This window comes from Schistocerca piceifrons, chromosome 3 (genome assembly GCF_021461385.2).
Source record: "Schistocerca piceifrons isolate TAMUIC-IGC-003096 chromosome 3, iqSchPice1.1, whole genome shotgun sequence".
Lineage (NCBI taxonomy): Eukaryota > Metazoa > Arthropoda > Insecta > Orthoptera > Acrididae > Schistocerca > Schistocerca piceifrons.
Genome location: NC_060140.1, coordinates 636955150 through 636976780, shown reverse-complemented (window position 1 = coordinate 636976780; position 21631 = coordinate 636955150). Strand labels below are relative to the sequence as shown.

The window sequence follows — 21631 nt, the reverse complement described above, 5'->3', positions numbered from 1 at the left end:
CAGGACCACGCATATGGACTTAGCCTCACGAAATTTGTGGTACGGAAGTTTTTAGTAATCTGAAAAATAAGAGGAAAACATGACAAATTTTAAAATATTGTTACTACTATGTAATACGTTTACTACATGTATAAAAAGAAACGAATCACATGCCACTGAAGGTGCTTCATAAGTAAAAGAAGCGAAACGCTTGTAGCAGAAAACAAGCTGCCTTCCATTTACTTGCATAGACGGAACAACCGCCATGAATCTGAAGCTACGAGTACTAAGGAATGACAAAACGGAAAAATGACTAGATTGTTCGTTGCTCAAAGTAATGAAATTAACAAAGGCTATAAGTATAACGGTAATACTGGTAGTATCCAAAAGACTAATTTTCCAAGGCATAGGCCGGCCGCTGTGGCCGAGCGGTTCTAGGCTCTACAGTCCGGAACAACGCTGCTGCTAGGGTCGCAGGTTCGAATCCTGCCTCGGGCATGGATGTGTGTGATGTTCTTAGGTTACTTAGGTTTAAGTAGTTCTAAGTTCTACGGGACTGATGACCTCAGATGTTAAGTCCCATAGTGCACAGAGCCATTTGAACCATTTGAACATATGCTTAGTTACGCTCCTTAGCTTTTACAGCTAGATGAGAAAATAAAAACAATTCATGTAACGATTAATAACTTTTAAGCGTTTGCTGACAAGTGACAAAACAGAAAACCTCTTTGTACTTCAAAGTGTTTATTTGTTGCTATGTGTATTTTGTAGCCGTTTGAAATGAATAATTTTTAGCGTATAATTATCCGAAAAGTTATCCTCGACTACATGCAAGAAATCTGTGAAACCATTGTTAGATTTTCTTTGGGGGAGTGTTATTTCTGCCTGGGACATCACAGGTGCTGAAGTGGTAGTGAAGTGACAAGAAATAGCATGAAACGGCATGGGCAGTACGGGCGGATCACTTACTCGTACGAGAGTTACAGAGGACAATTTAAAGTTGTCTATTCACAGAAAATATCCCCGTATTAATCTGTAGTGATGTACGTAAACCACTCCTTATCTAAATGTGGACGACTGCGCTTGGATTTGAATTCAGCTCTTTCTCAATACGAGTGATGTGTCTCCAGTCACTAAGTGTAAACGAATTAGTGGTTGGATTAAGTCTATGTGGTCAACGTTGCCACAGAGCACTGCGCATCGCAGGAACACTTTTCAGAGGTATAGTAGCACATATCCGGACGCGCTTTGACCACTGGCAGCTGCTCTGTGAGAGCACACGATCACTAACTTTCGATACCTAGCGGATTTATTGGTTTTTTCTCTTTGAATGATGTTAAATGTAACACAGATGCTGCAATCTGAAAGATACGGCACTTAAACCTACCGCGCTACTGCTCCTATAGACTCCGTAAAACCGAGCAAGGTGGCGCAGTGGTTAGCACACTGGACTAGCATTCGGGAGGACTACGGTTCAATGCCGCGTCCGGCCATCCTGATTTAGGTTTTCCGTGATTTCTCTAAATCGCTTCCGTCAAATGCCGGGATGGTTCTTTTGAAAGGGCACGGCCGACTTCCTTCCCCATCCTTCCGTAATCCATGAGACCGATGACCTCGCAGTTTGGTCTTCTCCCCAAATAAACCCAACCCCCCCATACGGATTTGATAAACTTGTACAGTTCACGATATGCACACGTAGCCCTTGCCACTCAACTAGAAGTTTACTTCAGTGCCACCAGGTGGTAGCACACTGCAGCAAATTTTTAACCCCATTTGCTCATCATATATGAGATGATAGCACACTTCTCAGATATGCTAATTCACTCACAATATACTGTTGTAAAATTAGATCGTTCGTCATTATATGTTAAAGTTGTACAGACAGTAAACCTACTTTGTGGGTTTCTGAATGAATTATTGTACATTAAGTTATGAATTTTATCGTATAGTAATCCGTTTGAGGCGCTGAGAATCATACCAACCTAAGGCACATCATCGTCGACTATGAGATTCTAGCATTTATTCACGCAATGCTGTATCACTGGTTTCTCTGATATTCACTTAAATGTAGGATTGACGGCGTTGTGCTTTAGGCCTTTATGGGCCTCAGTGCCTCATTTGTATTCTAGTCAAGTGACCATGTTAGTAGCTATTAGTACTTGAGTTTAATCGTTTACCTCTCCCCCCCCCCCCCCTCCCCAAACGGCACTTTGTTTTTGGAGATAGTTGCTTACTGTGTACGTATCGGCTTTCGTGTGCAGTGTCAACATGAACTATGTTGAATGCTAACAGGAAAATAATGCAACGAGGACGTGACATGAGTCGTGCTTGGGTAGCTCAGTCGGTTGAGCACTTGCCCGCAAAAAGCAAAGGTCTGGCGTTAGTCTCGGTCCGGCACACAGCTTTAATTTGCCAGGAAGTTTCACATCGGCGCACACTCCGGTGCAGAGTGAAAATCGCATGCTTGGAACAGAAAAGTAAATTGTCAGGAGAAGTTATTCGCAAAGGAACTGGAGCCTCCGAGAACAAATCCTTTGAGTGAGTGACGCAATCAAATAAGCGTGACTACAAGCAAACATACAAGGAAGTACACATTTAGCCCAAGTTGTTGCGAGGGTGCCGCGTAAGAATAGGTTGGTTGGTTGGTTGGTTGTTTGAGGTTAAAGGGACCAAACAGCAAGGTCATCAGTCCCTTGTTTCAAATAGACTCCATTCTGCTAACGGGACATCTCAGTATAGTCAGAAAAATAAAACGGATAAAGGGGAAACGTAAAAGGGCAGTCACGTTGTCATTTGTAAAAACAAATGAGGGAAGTTGGCAAGAGAACGAACCCAACACTATGCTGAAACAGCATAGGCAAGACCACCTGTGACTTAAAAGGTACAACTGCTATAATGCAGAAAGTACGTATGGGAATAGAAAAACTAACCAAGCCTTAAAAAGAAGGGGTGAAAACAGAGTAAAAGGGAAAGAAAAGAGGATTCCGGTCAGGGAGGTGAATCGGGAATCTCTGAACACTGCCTACAGTGGGAGACACCCAAACACTCACCGCCCTGCCCCAACACCAGAGGGAGATTAAAAACTTTAAAACTGAGAATAAAAACCACTCTCCCGGAGGAAACCTAGAACCAGAGAGACCATCCGGGAATCGTCAGCCAACATCAAAGGTAAAGTGTGGGGGAGTCTGTACTTAGCACGCAGAGCCAAAAGAAGGGGGCATTCAACCAAAATGTGGGCCACTGACTGGAACGCTCCACAACCACATAGCGGGGGTGGCTCATCACGCAAAAGGAAACCATGGGTCAGCCTGGTATGGCCAATGCGGAGACGACACAGTGTGGTCGAGTCCTTGCGGGAGAGGCTAAAGGAAGAACGCCATGGGCCTGTATTCACCTTAATGGCACGAAGTTTATTAGACAGTGGAGTAGCCTCCCAAGAATTGGCCCATGACTGTGCAAAGTGGGATTTGATGTGAAACCGTAAATCCGCTGCAGGAGGGGTTACAGAAAACGGGGGGTAAGTAACTGCTCCCCCAGCCAAACGATCAGCGAGCTCATTACCCGGGATACCCACATGGCCCGGGACCCATAGGAAGTCAATGGAACAAGCAGCACGGTGAAGATCAGCGAGATGGTCATGGATGGCAGAGACCAAGGGATGGCGCGAAAAACACCGGTCAATAGCAAGAAGGCCACTCATCGAGTCCGTACATAACAAAACGCGGTTGTGTTGGGATTGTTTAATAAAGGTAAGGGCCCGGGAAATTGCCATCAATTCCGCAGTAAACACCCCACATGAGGGTGGCAGTAGATGATTTTCCGTTCCAACAAAGGACGTGAAGGCATACCCAACATGATCAGCAGATTTAGAACCATCAGTGTAAAAAACAACAGCATCCCGAAACTCCCATAAAATTTGGCGGAAAAAGGAACGGAACACCACCGGGGGGATGGAATCTTTCGGACCGCGGCGGAGATCCATCCGAATTCGAGGCCGAGGAACTAACCAAGGAGGGGTGGAGGGGAGGGAGCAAGGAAGACAGGACAAAGAAGGAAGCCGAAAATCACGGGTAAGAGACGCAAGGCGCAGCCCAACCGGTAAACCCGCCCGAGGGCGGGAGTCAGGCGGGCGACGCCCATGGTCTGGGAATAGGATAGAATAGGAAGGATGAGCGGGAGAAGAACGGATAGTAAGGGCATAAGACACCAGAAGCTGGGACCGCCGAACAGAAAGGGGGGGGGATCCCAGCTTCAACCAGGAGACTATCAACAGGGCTAGTAGGGAAGGCACCGGTGGCCAAACGGATACCACGATGGTGGACTGGATCCAGCACGTGCAGCGTGGAAGGAGCAGCTGAACCATAAACTTGACAACCATAGTCCAAACGTGACAGAACTAGAGCACGATAAAGACGGAGGAGGAGGGAACGGTCCGCACCCCAGGAGGAGTGGGCAAGGAAGCGAAGGACATTGAGTTTACGGAAACATCCTACCTTCAGGAGTCTGATATGGGGCAGCCAAGTGAGCTTGTTGTCGAAAAGAAGACCCAGGAAACGAAACTGTGGAACCACAGGCAATCTTTGTGCAGCGAGATAGAGCTCTGGATCAGGGTGGACCGTAGTACGGCGACAGAAGTGGACCACCCGCGATTTTAAAGGAGAGAATTGAAACCCGTGGGAGAGGGTCCATGCAGAGGCACGCCGTATAGCCACCTGGAGCTGCCGTTCTGCAGATGGCATCGAGGAGGAACTAACCCAAATGCAGAAATCATCCACATACAGGGCAGGGGCGACCAAGGGACCGACAGAGGCCACAAGTCCATCGATAGCAATGAGGAAAAGAAGGACACTCAAGACAGAACCCTGTGGGATGCCCGTCTCCTGGGTCCATGGAGAACTAAAAGCAGTACCAACTCGAACTCTGAATGACCGATGGATCAGGAACTGGCGGATAAAAATCGGGAGTGGGCCCCGAAGACCCCACTGATGAAGGGTTAGTAAGATGTGATGGCGCCAGGCCGTGTCATAGGCCTTGCGAAGGTCAAAAAACACTGCAACCAAATGGCGGCGCTGGGAAAAAGCCTGCCAAACTGCGGATTCCAAGCGAAGCAAATGATCGATTGGAGATCGTCCCTCTCGAAAGCCACACTGGTAAGGGGACAATAGATCCCGAGATTCGAGGACCCAAGTGAGCCGACGGGCTACCAGCCGTTCAAGTAACTTACAACCAACATTGGTCAAACTAATGGGCCGATAGCTGTCAACAGATAGGGGGTTCTGACCAGGCTTAAGGACAGGAACCACAATGCTATCCCTCCACTGAGAAGGGAAGTCACCCTGGAGCCAGATACGGTTAAACACCCGAAGAAGATGGTGCCGTTGTGGGGCACTGAGATGTTGAAGCAGCTGGTTATGAATGGAATCTGGGCCAGGAGCCGTATCATGAGAAGCAGATAGAGCAGAAAGAAATTCCCATTCAGTGAAAGGTTCGTTGTAAGATTCTGACTCCGCGTAAGAATATCTGATTTTCAGCCTGGAAGCAAAAAATGGTTCAAATGGCTCTGAGCACTATGTGACTTAACTGCTGTGGTCATCAGTCCCCTAGAACTTAGAACTACTTAAACCTTACTAACCTAAGGACATCACACACATCCATGCCCGAGGCAGGATTCGAACCTGCGACCTTAGCGGTCGCGCGGTTTCAGACTGTGGCGCCTAGAACCGCTCGGCCACTTCGGCCTTCGCCTGGCAGCAAATTCAAGAAATTATTCATCTGTTGGGGATCCTGTACATCTGTAAAAAAGAATGCAATAGCACGAAAAGTCCTCTTTACACAAAAATGCGAAATGGAGAGTTGCGAAAACTTACACATTATTTCGTTATTGTATGTACAAAACAATTCTTTCTTTTGTCAGGTAAGTTATGCATATTATTATTATTATTTTCGATTATTGCCATTTAAAGAGAGCGTTTGAACTTTAATTCCTTTATGATGATTGATTGTTTTTTCTGAGCCCAAAATTTCTTCATGTGTTCACTGTGTTGTTTCTTTCGCTCCGCTGTCCATTTGCATCCTGGTCTCTTCTGTGTTGTGGTGTCAAATTTATGTTTTTTGACGATGTTCCTGAATTCAGTTATATTTTCTGCATCGTTTACTTTTGTGTGTGCTTGTCTGAGGTCCTCTTCAACTTTTATCGATTTTGTTTTTCCCCTGCCCGAGTTGATGACTTTAAGAATTCGCTTTGAAATTCTGTTTTCATTCATACTGTGGATATGTCCGTAGAACTGCATTCTTCTTTTCCTTATTGTATCCGTAATCTTGTCTGTGTATTTATATAATTCTGATGTTGGTCTCCTCTTCCAGATTCCTTGCTCTTGTATCGGGCCAAAAATTTTCCTGAGAATTTTGCTTTCACGTTTCTCTATTTCTTTGATTTTAGTTTGCCCACCTATTTGTGTTGTTTCAGATGCATACAGTGCCTCCGGAATTACGACAGTGTTGTAGTGCCTCAATTTTGCGTTAATGGATATTATTATTATTATTATTTCTTTCTTGTCTCAGACGTTATGTCTGGTTAAGAATGGAAGGTGACGCGGACCTTGATCAAGCGTGACTTCCTTTTAACTGTTCGGTATATGTTACATTGCATTTAGGAACTTTCGGGTAATTGAACAAGTGTCAATAATTACATATTTCTGTAGTTGTATGTATAAGTTTGGATGTAGCTGTATTGCATTGATGTTCTGGTGGATATTGTGTGGTATGACTCCTGTAGTTGATAGTATAATTGGTATAATGTCAACTTTATCCTGATGCCCCATGTCCTTGACTTCCTCAGCCAGTTGGATGTATTTTTCAATTTTTTCTCCTGTTTTCTTTTGTATATTTGTTGTATTGGGTATGGATATTTCGATTAGTTGTGTTAATTTCTTCTTTTTATTGGTGAGCATGATGTCATGTTTGTTATGTGGTGTTGTTTTATCTGTTATAATGGTTCTGTTCCAGTACAATTTGTATTCATCGTTCTTCAGTACATTTTGTGGTGCATACTTTTATGTGGGAACATGTTTTATATGTTTATGTTGTAAGGCAAGCTTTTGATGTATTATTTTTGCTACATTGTCATGTCTTCTGGGGTATTCTGTATTTGCTAGTACTGTACATCCACTTGTGATCTACTGTTTCTATTTGTTGTTTGCAAAGTCTGCATTTATCTGTTGTGGTATTGGGATCTTTAATAATATGCTTGCTGTAATATCTGGTGTTTATTGTTTGATCCTGTATTGCAATCATGAATCCTTCCGTCTCACTGTATATATTGCCTTCTCTTAGCCATGTGTTGGATGCGTCTTGATCGATGTGTGGCTGTGTTAGATGATACGGGTGCTTGCCATGTAGTGTTTTCTTTTTCCAATTTACTTTCTTCGTATCTGTTGATGTTATGTGATCTAAAGGGTTGTAAAAGTGGTTATGAAATTGCAGTGGTGTAGCCGATGTATTTATATGAGTGATTGCTTTGTGTATTTTGCTAGTTTCTGCTCGTTCTATAAAGAATTTTCTTAAATTGTCCACCTGTCCATAATGTAGGTTTTTTATGTCGATAAATCCCCTTCCTCCTTCCTTTCTGCTTAATGTGAATCTTTCAGTTGCTGAATGTGTGTGATGTATTCTATATTTGTGGCATTGTGATCGTGTAAGTGTATTGAGTGCTTCTAGGTCTGTGTTACTCCATTTCACTACTCCAAATGAGTAGGTCAATATTGGTATAGCAGAAGTATTTATAGCTTTTGTCTTGTTTCTTGCTGTCAATTCTGTTTTCAGTATTTTTGTTAGTCTTTGTCTATATTTTTCTTTTAGTTCTTCCTTAATATTTGTATTATCTATTCCTATTTTTTGTCTGTATCGTAGATATTTATACGCATCTGTTTTTTCCATCGCTTCTATGCAGTCGCTGTGGTTATCCAATACGTAATCTTTTTGTTTAGTGTGTTTTCCCTTGACTATGCTATTTTTCTTACATTTGTCTGTTCCAAAAGCCATATTTATATCATTGCTGAATACTTCTGTTATCTTTAGTAATTGGTTGAGTTGTTGATTTGTTGCTGCCAGTAGTTTTAGATCATCCATGTATAGCAGATGTGTGATTTAGTGTGGGTATGTTCCAGTAATATTGTATCCATAATTTGTATTATTTAGCATGTTGGATAGTGGGTTCAAAGCAAGGCAGAATCAGAAAGGACTTAATGAGTCTCCTTGGTATATTCCACGGTTAATCTGTATTGGCTGTGATGTGATATTATTTGAATTTGTTTGGATATTGTGTGGTTTTCCAATTTTTCATTACTAGGTTTAGGAACTGTATCAGTTTAGGATCTACTTTGTATATTTCCAATATTTGTAGTAACCATGAGTGGGGTACACTATCAAAAGCTTTTTGGTAATCAATGTATGCATAGTGTAGCGACCTTTGTTTAGTTTTAGCTTGATATGTCACCTCTGCATCTATTATCAGTTGCTCTTTACATCCTCGTGCTCCTTTGCAACAGCGTTTTTGTTCTTCATTTATAATTTTGTTCTGTGTTGTATGTGTCATTAATTTCTGTGTAATGACTGAAGTTAATATTTTATATATTGTTGGTAGGCATGTTATGGGGCGATATTTAGCTGGGTTTGCTGTGTCTGCTTGATCTTTAGGTTTCAGGTAAGTTATTACCTGTGTAAGTGTATCAGGGAATGTGTATGGGTCTGCAATGTAACTGTTAAATAATTTAGTTAGATGTGAATGTGTGGAGGTGAATTTCTTTAGCCAGAAATTTGCTATTTTATCTTTTCCAGGGGCTTTCCAATTGTGAGTAGAATTAATTGCTTGGGTGACTTCATGTTGCAAAATTATCACTTCAGGCATTTGTGGTATCATCTTGTACGTATCTGTTTCTGCTTGTATCCACCGTGCATGCCTGTTATGTTGTACCGGGTTTGACCATATGTTGCTCCAGAAGTGTTCCATGTCTGTTATGTTTGGTGGATTGTCTATTTTAATGTGTGTGTTATCTATTGTCTGGTAAAATTTCTTTTGGTTTGTGTTGAATGTTTGGTTTTGTTTCCTTCTATTTTCACTTTTTTTGTATCTTCTAAGTCGTTTGGCCAATGCTTGTAATTTCTGCTTCTTTTCATCTAATTGCTCTATCAATTCTTGTTGTGAGATTTTACCTAAGCTTTTTCGTTTTTTTTCTGACATTTCATTTCTTATAAATTGTGTTAGCTGTCCGATGTCTTTTCTCAGTTTTTCTATTCTGACCTGTAGCCTGTGTTGCCATGCTGGTTTTGTGGGTTTCTTCTGTTTCTTCTGATCTCTGCCTAGTGTGTATATTTAGTGTAGTGAGTGCTCCTATATAAACCAGTAGTTGTAACTCTTTCATAGTTGTGTTTTCATTTATTTTGTTGTGTATGATTGTGTTGATAGTCTTTATTGTTGTTTCGACTTGTGGGTTATTTGGCGGTCTATGCAAGAATGGTCTAATGTCTGTATTTGTGTCTTTGTATTCTATATATGTCAGCTGAAATTTTTCTTCTATATCTAACATGTGTGTCACTTCGTGTTCTATTTGTGCTTGTTCTGGTGGCTGTCTTAAGATTTCGTTTTCCTCTGACTGTTTAATTGATGCTTGTTGTTCTTTGTTTGTTTGCTCTGGGATGTTTGAGTCCATTACTGTATTTTCTTCTTCTTCTTCTTCTTCTTCTTCTGATTGCACATTATTTTGTTCCAGTATTTGTTGTACTTGTTGTTTGATGTTTTCTAATTCTGACTGGGGTATCCTATTATTATTATTATATTATTATTATTATTATTATTATTATTATTAACGGCAGTGGCTGTAGTTATATGAACTTCTTGATAACTGTATAACTGTTATACAGCAGATGCTATTAAGTTCACTGTCAAATTTAACTGAATCTGAAAAATTTATGAACACCCAAAATGCATACTCATGAGGCGCCACTGGCTCTGACCTATTTGAGTATTATTTCTATGGAATATATTGCGTAAATCTCACCTGTTACGAGCGTATGCGTATTGCATTCTGCTTATCAATTAATTCAGTTTCTCTCCTTACTTTAGACCAGCATGCGTGTGCCATTTTCAAAACCTATCGACCTAATAGCGTGTGCCTAAAAGCCTAGAAAGGTGACCGGGGGAAGGAGGGAGGGGCTTTATTAGTGCCTAAGACCTAACGCGTCTCATTCTGTAGTGGCTGTTCTCCGTACAAAGCCCTATTTTGCGTTCCGTTTTCCATCAACACACAGGGCGTCACTACGCAGCTAACCTAGGCAGGAACAGCACTTCGCTAGAACTGCTACATATTTTTATGGATGTGTTGCGACAGACCGGGACTAAAACTGATCACTAGCTTATTGCGGGGAATCTGTCTACTAACATTCTGCAAAATTAACGATTTATTGCAGATACTACCTATTCGCGGTTCCCGCCAATCTGGTATTGTCAGTATAAGGCAGTGGTTCCCAAAGTGTGCGCCAGGGCGCACCGGTGCGCCGTAGGACACTTAACGGTGCGCCCTGTAGTATTTTATGAAACCATGTGGACAAATATAAAAACATATAGCTACTAGATTTTATCCATTTCACGACAGGTATAACACGGAACGAGTGCTTAAGTTTTGTCGAACAGTTCAGTTTGGTTAAGGAAACAGGGTGGCTTATTCTGCTTGTAGAGTAGACAGTATTCGGAATGTTTCATGCCGACTGTATTCTCTCTTCCATTGCTGCTTATTTTAGCTATCTAACAGTAGCGGCTCTTTGGGAACTGGCGTCCGCAGCTCGTGGTCGTGCGGTAGCGTTCTCGCTTCCCACGCCCGGGTTACCGGGTTCGATTCCCGGCGGGGTCAGGGATTTTCTCTGCCTCGTGATGACTGGTTGTTGTGTGCTTTCCTTAGGTTAGTTAGGTTTAAGTAGTTCTACGAGTCGGGGCGTGGAATGTCAGAAGCTTGAACGTGGTAGGGAAACTAGAAAATCTGAAAAGGGAAATGCAAAGGCTCAATCTAGATATAGTAGGGGTCAGTGAAGTGAAGTGGAAGGAAGACAAGGATTTCTGGTCAGATGAGTATCGGGTAATATCAACAGCAGCAGAAAATGGTGTAGCAGGTGTAGGATTCGTTATGAATAGGAAGGTAGGGCAGAGGGTGTGTTATTGTGAACAGTTCAGTGACCGGGTTGTTCTAATCAGAATCGACAGCAGACCAACACCGACAACGATAGTTCAGGTATACATGCCGACGTCGCAAGCTGAAGATGAACAGATATAGAAAGTGTATGAGGATATTGAAAGGGTAATGCAGTATGTAAAGGGGGGAGGAAAATCTAATAGTCATGGGCGACTGGAATGCAGTTGTAGGGGAAGGAGTAAAAGAAAAGGTTACAGGACAATATGGGCTTGGGACAAGGAATGAAAGAGGAGAAAGACTAATTGAGTTCTGTAACAAGTTTCAGCTAGTAATAGCGAATACCCTGTTCAAGAATCACAAGAGGAGGAGGTATACTTGGAAAAGGCCGGGAGATACGGGAAGATTTCAATTAGATTACATCATGGTCAGAAAGAGATTCCGAAATCAGATACTGGACTGTAAGGCGTACCCAGCAGCAGATATACTCAGATCACAATATAGTAGTGATGAAGAGTAGGCTGAAGTGCAAGACATTAGTCAGGAAGAATCAATACGCAAAGTACGGAAGTACTAAGGAATGACGAGATACGTTTGAAGTTCTCTAACGCTATAGATACAGCAATAAGGAATAGCGCAGTAGGCAGTACAGTTGAAGAGGAATGGACATCTCTAAAAAGGGCCATTACAGAAGTTGGGAAGGAAAACATAGGTACAAAGAAGGTAGCTGCGAAGAAACCATGGGTAACAGAAGAAATACTTCAGTTGATTGATGAAAGGAGGAAGTACAAACATGTTCCGGGAAAATCAGGAATACAGAAATACAAGTCGCTGAGGAATGAAATAAATAGGAAGTGCAGGGAAGCTAAGACGAAATGGCTGCAGGAAAAATGTGAAGACATCGAAAAAGATATGATTGTCGGAAGGACAGACTCAGCATACAGGAAAGTCAAAACAACCTTTGGTGACATTAAAAGCAACGGTGGTAACATTAAGAGTGCAACGGGAATTCCACTGTTAAATGCAGAGGAGAGAGCAGATAGGTGGAAAGAATACTTTGAAAGCCTCTATGAGGGTGAAGATTTGTCTGATATGATAGAAGAAGAAACAGGAGTCGATTTAAAAGAGATAGGGGATCCAGTATTAGAATCGGAATTTAAAAGAGCTTTGGAGGACTTACGGTCAAATAAGGCAGAAGGGATAGATAACATTCCATCAGAATTTCTAAAATCATTGGGGGAAGTGGCAACAAAACGCCTATTCACGTTGGTGTGTAGAATATATGAGTCTGGTGATATATCATCTGACTTTCGGAAAAGCATCATCCACACAATTCCGAAGACGGCAAGAGCTGACAAGTGCGAGAATTATCGCACAATCAGCTTAACAGCTCATGCATCGAAGCTGCTTACAAGAATAATATACAGAAGAATGGAAAAGAAAATTGAGAGTGCGCTAGGTGACGATCAGTTTGGCTTTAGGAAAAGTAAAGGGACGAGAGAGGCAATTCTGACGTTGCGGCTAATAATGGAAGCAAGGCTACAGAAAAATCAAGACACTTTCACAGGATTTGTCGACCTGGAAAAAGCGTTCGACAATATAAAATGGTGCAAGCTGTTCGAGATTCTGAAAAAAGTAGGGGTAAGCTGTAGAGAGAGACGGGTCATATACAATATGTACAACAACCAAGAGGGAATAATAAGAGTGGACGATCAAGAACAAAGTGCTCGTATTAAGAAGGGTGTAAGATAAGGCTGTAGCCTTTCGCCCCTACTCTTCAATCTGTACATCGAGGAAGCAATGATGGAAACAACAGAAAGGTTCAGGAGTGGAATTAAAATACAAGGTGAAAGGATATCAACGATACGTTTCGCTGATGACATTGCTATCCTGGGTGAAAGTGAAGAAGAATTAAATGATTTGCTGAACGGAATGAACAGTCTAATGAGTACACAGTATGGTTTGAGAGTAAATCGGAGAAAGACGAAGGTAATGAGAAGTAGTAAAAATGAGAACAGCGAGAAACTTATCAGGATTGATGGTCACGAAGTCAATGAAGTTAAAGAATTCTGCTGCCTAGGCAGTAAAATAACCAATGACGGACGGAGCAAGGAGGACATCAAAAGCAGACTCGCTATGGCAAAAAAGGCATTTCTGCCCAAGAGAAGTCTAATAATATCAAATACCGGCCTTAATTTGAGGAAGAAATTTCTGAGATTTCTGAGGATGTACGTCTGGAGTACAGCATTGTATGGTAGTGAAACATGGACTGTGGGAAAACCGGAACAGAAGAGAATCGAAGCAGTTGAGATGTGGTGCTATAGACGAATGTTGAAAATTAGGTGGACTGATAAGGTGAGGAATGAGGAGGTTCTACGGAGAATCGGAGAGGAAAGGAATATGTGGAAAACACTGATAAGGAGAAGGGACAGGATGATTGGACATCTGCTAAGACATGAGGGAATGACTTCCATGGTACTAGAGGGAGCTGTAGAGGGCAAAAACTGTAGAGGAAGACAGAGATTGGAATACGTCAAGCAAATAATTGAGAACGTAGATTGCAAGTGCTACTCTGAGATGAAGAGGTTAGCACAGGAAAGGAATTCGTGGCGGGCTGGATCAAACCAGTCAGTAGACTGATGACAAAAGAAAAAAAAAAAAAAAAAAAAAAATCTAGGGGATTGATGACCTCAGGGGTTAAGTCCCATAGTGCTTAGAGCCATTTGAACTATAAAGCCATTACTGGCCTATCGAGGTCATCCCTTACATCACCGAGAAGTGTAAGGAATTCTAGGGAAACTAATTCGCAGAGGGGCGAGAAAACTACGTATACGGGTGGCAGAATGCTGCGATCTGGAGAAAGAGTGGTCAGATAATTGTCACATTGCTACAATCATAATATGCAGGGGTGGGAGTGATTAATTCAATTAAAAATCATTGTAACTGTATTTATGAATGTAATACTTTTTCCGTAGTAAAGTTTGGTGTGGCCGACACAGTAACTTATGTGTTGTAAAAAACTTGCAGTCCAAGACTGCAACCATGGACTGCAAATTTCTTACAACATAATGCTTTATGGTCATTCATAATTAATACATGTCTCATATGCTTCTTCAACTCCTTGCACAAGAACTGTATTTCAACTTCATTACCTTAATTTCACAATTTTTGATATAAATTATGTGCTTTTAGCGAACCCTTTGTACTTTTGTGGGTAAAATATAACTATCTGAGTCACTGGTCGGTATCAGGCATACATGTATCCGTGGATGACTAGTACTGGTCGTGAAATTTTCCTTACCATCTCTCCCTCTCACCACCCTTCGCCCTGTAGACGCCGTGAAAATTATTTTCGCAAGCCTCGTTCCGTGCCTTCTCCTTAACCAAACGGTATGACACTTGTGTCGCTCTTAAAGTTTGTAAATAAACAGAGTTAATTCACAGTGTTGTCAAGCGTTAATGGATTTCTGGTCAGATCCAAACGTGCAGAATCAGGATAAAACGGTGAAAAAATATTTGATGACTGACGGATTTTTCCGACGGAAACTCTTACGGATATTACCTGGTCGTGTCGTGCTTTTGTTTCGCAATTGATTTGCCAATGGACATTTTTCTTTTATGATAGTAGCCAGGCTGAAGTTGAGACTTGTGAGCTATGCATGTGATTACAACTTGTCCATAGAATTCGGAAGGTTTCGTGTCACTCCCGATGATTGCGAGCCTGTCCCACCTAACTCTGAGTGGCGCTGCAACTGCACTTAGGAAGTGGATTACATATTATTATTATTATTATTATTATTATTATTATTATTATTATTATTGGCCATTACCGCGACAGTGCATCAAAAAATTATAAATAACATCCGCAACCAATCATTTTTGAATATTGTGTTGAAAAGGGATACCTTTCTGTTGTCAATAAAATATTATTGAAAAGATAGACTGGAAGAGGAAATTATCTATGAGTGCTGTTTATTGTTTGACATCGAGCTGTCCGTGATTAAAAGAATTTCACTTCATGTTCTTTGCTACAGATGAGTAGCACACGTGAACATGATCGTCGTCATTCATGAAGCCTTGCTACTTCTGAGCGTCATTTCCACTGCGGTTTAGGATCCAGTGGATTCATGATAGAATTTCCAGCATTTTAACGGAACTTGAAAATTGTCGTTGGCAGCACAGTTAACCCATGGAGGCACAAAAATTCAGGCCCAGAAAGAAAACGCGTTTCCATTGTTGTGCGCTTGACGTTATCGCAGAGCTTTCGGGTGATATGTCAGTGAGGTGGTGTTAGCGCATGTGGGGCTTGTGTTTTGTCTACAGCGTACTGCTTATTTCCAAAGCGCTAGAAGTGAATCTTACACGCAAAATACAATAGAATAAAATGGGAAGAGTTCTGAAAATTCAGCATGCCGTCGAAGAATCCGATTTTGGAAGTAAACAACAGCTAAGTGCAAGTGAAAAAGTGGAACAGCGGTCTACTCGTAAGTACAGTGACAGCTACTTAAGCTATGGTTTCACTTGGACTGGGAGTGAATATTATCCTTCCCCACTATGCTTAGTATGTAGGGATAAAATGGCAAATGAATCTCTGCTTCCTAGTAAACTGAGTAACGTTGTAAATCAATGCAGTCACATTTTCGAGATAAACCTGTAAGCTATTTCAAGAGATCGGCTGAACAGCAAACAAGGGCAGAAAATTCTTTTAAAAGTGTAATGTCTGTCTGCTTCCTACCAAGTCTCTGAACTAATAGCAAAGAGTATGAGAGCTCATACTACCTGGTATTGGTGAGTCACTTATTTTGCCTGCTTGCAAAAAAATGATCATGACGATTCTAGGTAATGAAGCAGCCATGAAAATTAGCAAAATTCCTTTCTCGACTGATACAATTCACAGGAGCATTATAGAAATGTCTACTGATATTGAGAAAAATGTATGCAATAATAAACTCAAGCACTCAAACTTTGCATTGCAAGTTGATGAATCAACAGACGTTACCAGGCAATCCGTTCCGTTCCGTTTCATTAATCAAGATCAAATAGTAAATCAGTTTCTTTTCTTTTTTTTTTAAAGAATAAGTGTGTGTACTAAAAGTGAGGATGTTTTCAACATTTTAAATTATTATCTTAATAAATGGTAGTTAACATGAAGTCGTGTGTAGGCATTTGTACAGATGGCGCCCCTCCAGTGGTAGGCTGTGTTAAAGACCTTACTTCTTTAGAAAAAAAAAAAAAAAGATGTTACCGTAACTCAGTGCTTTCTTCATGTGGAGGCCTTAAAGCAAAAACATTGGGAGAAAAATTGAAAGCAGTCGTCGATCAAGTTGTTCAGATGGTAAATTTTACTAAATAAAGACCTGTCAGACCCCGTTTATCCGAAAAACTTTGTATCGATATAGAGTCAGAACACAGACTGTTGCTTTTACGCACAGAAGTCAGGTGTTTGTCGAGGAAGAAGTACTTACCCGTGTGCATGAGCTACGACGAGAATTTCTCGTGTTTTTCGTAGAAATGAAACATTTACATTTTGCACCCTCCTTCGGAGTGAATTTTGGATTGCAAGATTGCAGTATTTGGCCGATATATTTCAGCAATTTATTATTTTGATTGCTACATTGCAAGGAAAAGAAGAAAATATGCTCATATCCACCAACAAAATTAAAGCGTTTCACAGAACACTACAATCATGGAAAAGAAAAGTTGTTCAAGGTAACTTGGAAATGTTCCCGTTGGCAGGGAGCACGTACATAAATGAAATACTTGCAATAGTAGTAGATCATTTAATAAGTTCAGAAGAGAAACTGAGTTCATATTTACCATCCCACGACGATGAACAGTACGATTGGATTCGAAACCCTTTCATGGAAACTTCAGGTGATTTCGGCTTAACATTAACAGAAGAACTGGCAGCTATATCTACTGATCGTAGACTGACGATAAAGCATAAGGAATTCTCTCTCTAAGCCTTTTGGATATGTGACGATATCTAAAACGTCTTTGAGCATTTTACGTCAATTTTCGACGTCATATTTATGTGAATTACGATTTTCTGCCCTCAACACAAATGTAAAAAGAGAGGAATTCTTCAATGTATTGACTAAGAAATGAGAATGTCTTTCAGATATATCTCCAAATATTGAAGAAATCGCGAGGAAGCATCTGGCTCATGTTTTTCATAAACACTAGAAAGAGTAGACGTTTCGTTTGTATTGCATTTTTACTTTTCTCTATAACTTGAATTAATCGTTAGTTTTATTGCATTATTTCATTTCAATACGTTTCACTTAAGTTTCTCTTGCCTTTCGTCTTGGCAGGATAGGAGGCAACATGGCGCTCGGCCGTCGCATTTTGGTGACTATCGAGCTTCATGAATCATTTTTTATACAAAAATAATTTGTTCACATTGTAATGTATGTTTTTCATTAATATAAGTTGCATTTTCTGTAGTCTGGACGCGAAATTCAAGATAAAATGACAATTTTTATTTTATCACGGTGTTTATTGCCTGTATTAACTGTTGTAAAATATTCCTCAGTAATGTGTATGTGGTGCACCCACAATTATTTGCGGCCTTTTAACTGCGCCCGAAGCTCAAAATGTTTGAGAACCACTGGTATAAGGTGTAAAACAGGACTTTTGCACTTCTTTATATGTGACATACCACTCAAGAACTTATAATTGTTACAGTGCATAAACTATAAATTATGACGACCTCTTAATAAAATATGGTCTAGTAAAATTTACGATCGGTTGCCCCCCCCCCCCTTTAGTGTTACAGAGTTAACCACCATTCTATCTCGTCTCCACGGCTGAAAAAACAATATTATCAATTATATTTACTCCTATCACTTATGAATACTATAAAAAGAGTTTAAATTAACCATATGATGGTGTGTCAACGAATAACAGTTATTACAAAGTAAATTTCGGTTACAAAAACAAACACCTTTTACAACAGTTGGTTTGTTGGTCATTTCGTCTCCAGCTAGCCAGAGAGAAAAATGATCACTAATGCGGCTATGTGTTTTCTCCTTAAACTCCTGAATATTATTTCGAAGGGATGCGTAGAATAACACGACTGGTTGGATTCCCGGTATGCAATTTTTTTAAAGTATTTATTACTTAGAAGAATCAGAATATTTGAACAGATGTCACTTATTTCACGTCACTGCATCATAACTTATTTCATCCACCTTGTATTCAATGATTTCGTATCAGTGAATTAAATTTGTTGCTTTATATTTCTGTAAGAACAAAGAACGCTGGACATACTCATGTCATAAAAATACCTAGAAACAACGCGATGTGGTTATGTGCAGTGAAAAGAGTACCTAGTATCTACATATGCATAGAAAATGGTAGGCGCGGAGAGGATTGTACGAAACTACCTTACTCATACTAACGTACTTAATAACACTCTTGTACAGTCCCCCGTCAGAATTCGGTTCGCGTGTTTAGGGTCCGTGCAAGTTAGACTGTTTAACCACCAAGAAAGATCAAGAGTTTTAGTAAGTCTGGCAACGCTAAAGGCTTATTTGACCGACGGGAAAGTAACATCAGTGCTGCTCAAGCTGTCTTGGCAAATGGACAGATGATGAAAGATGCCCATATTGTAATACGAGCAGTAATTTTTTTTTCCACTCTCCATTTCTGAAGGTAACGGGAGTTAAATATTTGGTTCAGTTTCGAAACAATCCTTTGACAAATATTTTGCAAAGTGCAGATATACAAGCAGAATAAATTTCAAACATTAAATATTACACGCTGCATCGAAAAGTGGCCAACATGAGACAGAAATATAAGAAAAACTATTTTGTTTACGTAACAAAGCTCTAACATAATTCAATCTTGCTGGAACGGATCCACACGACTACAATATTGTCAGCGGTTTTTTCTTTCACTTACTTACGATCTCCTGTCCTATTACGCTAAACAGAAAGAACACCCAACACTTACAGGTAAGATGTGTCTGCGATATAGCTCCAGTGCTTGCAGTCTAGCTACACTCCAGGGCCGCAATATAGCTCGGGGTTTCTCGCCGAGGTCTTCACGTCATAACAGCGATTAACTGCGGCGTGTATTCTCACGTACTGCTTATGTTCTTCAGCATGCAAGCGGCTCTACGACGTCATACGACGCAGCTTCCAATGCCACATTCCCGCTTTGATACGTGTTACGCCATAACCCCATTCTGCCATGATGGCGCCATCTTGGATGTTGCCGAGCGGGAAGGGGCTGTGGTAAGGGAGCTCGATAAGTAGTTATTTAAAATTGCCGTTCCACAGCTGTTTACGTGAATTTCACGAAAACGCATTTTTTCCGTGTCCTTGTCCTATCCTCTACCTTTAGTGGCCTTGTAATCTCCAAGGTATTGATTCCCAATTATCCGCATTGTTTTCCTTCTAATATGAATTTACGCTTTACACGTCCGGAGTTCATTTCAATAAGGTTCTACTGTGTCTGTGCGCGCGTAATTATAATACGATAAAAATACCGACATTTCGGTTACTTTTGCAGCCACTCTGATTAAGGCTGCTTGAAATAGTGGAAGAAACGTCGGTAGTTTTATCATATTATTAAGACGCAGTCACAGACATAGTAGAACATTGTGAAATTTATTCCTCCTTGCTTGCTGGCAATATGTGTTTTGTGCTTGTTAGCCTCCACATGGCGACCGCAAGTCTTGTCCAGAATGGCAACTGCGTCCCGAACGTGTTGGTCTAGTGACAATTAAACGTTGATCGGCACTTTTGCTTGAGAACAGTACTCGCACACTATTCCTTCGACATCATATATTCGCAGAGAAATACGTGGGGATTCACAATTCTTTTAAATAAACCACAGGCCTATTAAATATAGATTCTCCATGTTTTTGTATAACGTGATTTGGTATGGACTCTTCGCACTGTCTTATGTCATTTCACACATGATAGACGTGTTAATCACAGATTTTGATGAGTCTTAGGTATGTTGCGGAGGCACCTATTCTGAGTCTCTGGCTAGCTGTTTTTCATACGACGGCTGGAAGTTTCCGTGAAAATCGATGTTGAAATCTTGAGTGTTCCTGCTATACCTTTAATGTTATCATGCATCATGTTTTCAAACAAGCGAAAGTAGCTCAGCGGCCTAAGACTCACTGCTCTCACGCTGACGGTACAGGTTCAAATACTACCCGTGTTTGTGACTTTTTTTCATTTTCATCGTTCAAATTATTATTAAATGGTGTACATTAGGCAAAATTATTCATTTTCCCTGTAGTAATTCGATTAATATATCAATCATTACATCAAATTTTCTTCAGATGAGTATTCCGTTTGTGTTTCGCAATTTGGATAATGTTCGCTTGACTGCTAGGGAGGTTAGACTGATCAGACACTTTACCATCAAATCTTTGTATATGACAGGAATGCGTGTATCTATACCGTAAAAATTCTCATCCAAATGTATTCCATTTTGCCAATCCTGTGATGTTTGTTTTTACAGGAAGGTTAAAATATTTACGAAAAATATTCCAAATGTTCCCAACCTGCTAAAAGCTGATAGAGAAACCACTTCGGGAGGACATTTCATAAAAATACATTATTTAATTCTGCATCCGTTTGGTGCATCTGTTTTCACAGGAATGATCCATGCGTGGTTCGCGTCGAAGCTAATCGACGAAAGAACAATCTTTTAGAATCCAAACGAACTGTGTTTCCCATTGTCGCTTCTGAAAAATTCGTGTGTCAGCAATGCAATAGCTTTCATATGCGTGTTTCTCCACGATTTTGTGTTTTGGTTGCTTCTACGGCAAATACCATCCGGAATTCTGTAATAGCCTAGGAAGCAATGTAAGCGATAGCGTATAAGACGATACTGTTATCTGCTCTGCGACAAAAGGAATACGCCTTTGAAGAAAGTTTTCTGTAGTGTCTGAATATTACTACTGTCTGAATCAATGGGGAAAAATAAATAACAAGTAAACGAAAAACACACTGTTCCATACTGCGACACAAATGGTGATTCAACCTTACATAACTGCATATTTCAGAAAATTTTCTTATGTCTCTCTACATGTTTTTATCTTGGATTATTTGTGATGCTGCGCGGTATGATATAGCCAAAATTCTTCCTTACATTTGGTATCAGGATGTAATGACTGAATGTCCCTTGAGCCAATAGACGACATTTCTTTCCGTGTTCGGGTATGCCACTCCTTCTGGGTATAAAAAAAGTCCACTCATGTGATACTGTTTGGTGTTACCCTGCACGTGCAAGCTAATTACTGCCTAATTGTTTGCCACATGTCCTGTACTTTAACGCACACTAATCTGTGCTCCTCAGTATTCATTAACCCTCGAGATGCGAACAGTGGGGACTCTGTTTCGTGGATGGCGTGAAGTTTAGAGTTGGTAGGTAGATTTCTGTTGACAGCCTTGTACATATCGCTTTCACATCCGAAGGTAAATTCTGGTGGCTACTGTTTCTCCAAATCT

The 21631-nt window shown here is 40.7% G+C and overlaps 1 protein-coding gene across 1 annotated transcript in view; it reads right to left on the bottom strand.

Annotated features, from left to right (window-relative positions):
• Positions 1 to 19154, bottom strand: part of LOC124788908 (solute carrier family 22 member 7-like) — a 185993-nt gene extending 166839 nt beyond the window's left edge. The window contains exon 1 of the mRNA XM_047256191.1: positions 19113 to 19154. The gene's annotated coding sequence lies outside the window, so the exon portion shown is untranslated. The remainder of the gene's footprint in view (positions 1 to 19112) is intronic.
• Between the last annotated feature and the right edge of the window lie 2477 nt (positions 19155 to 21631).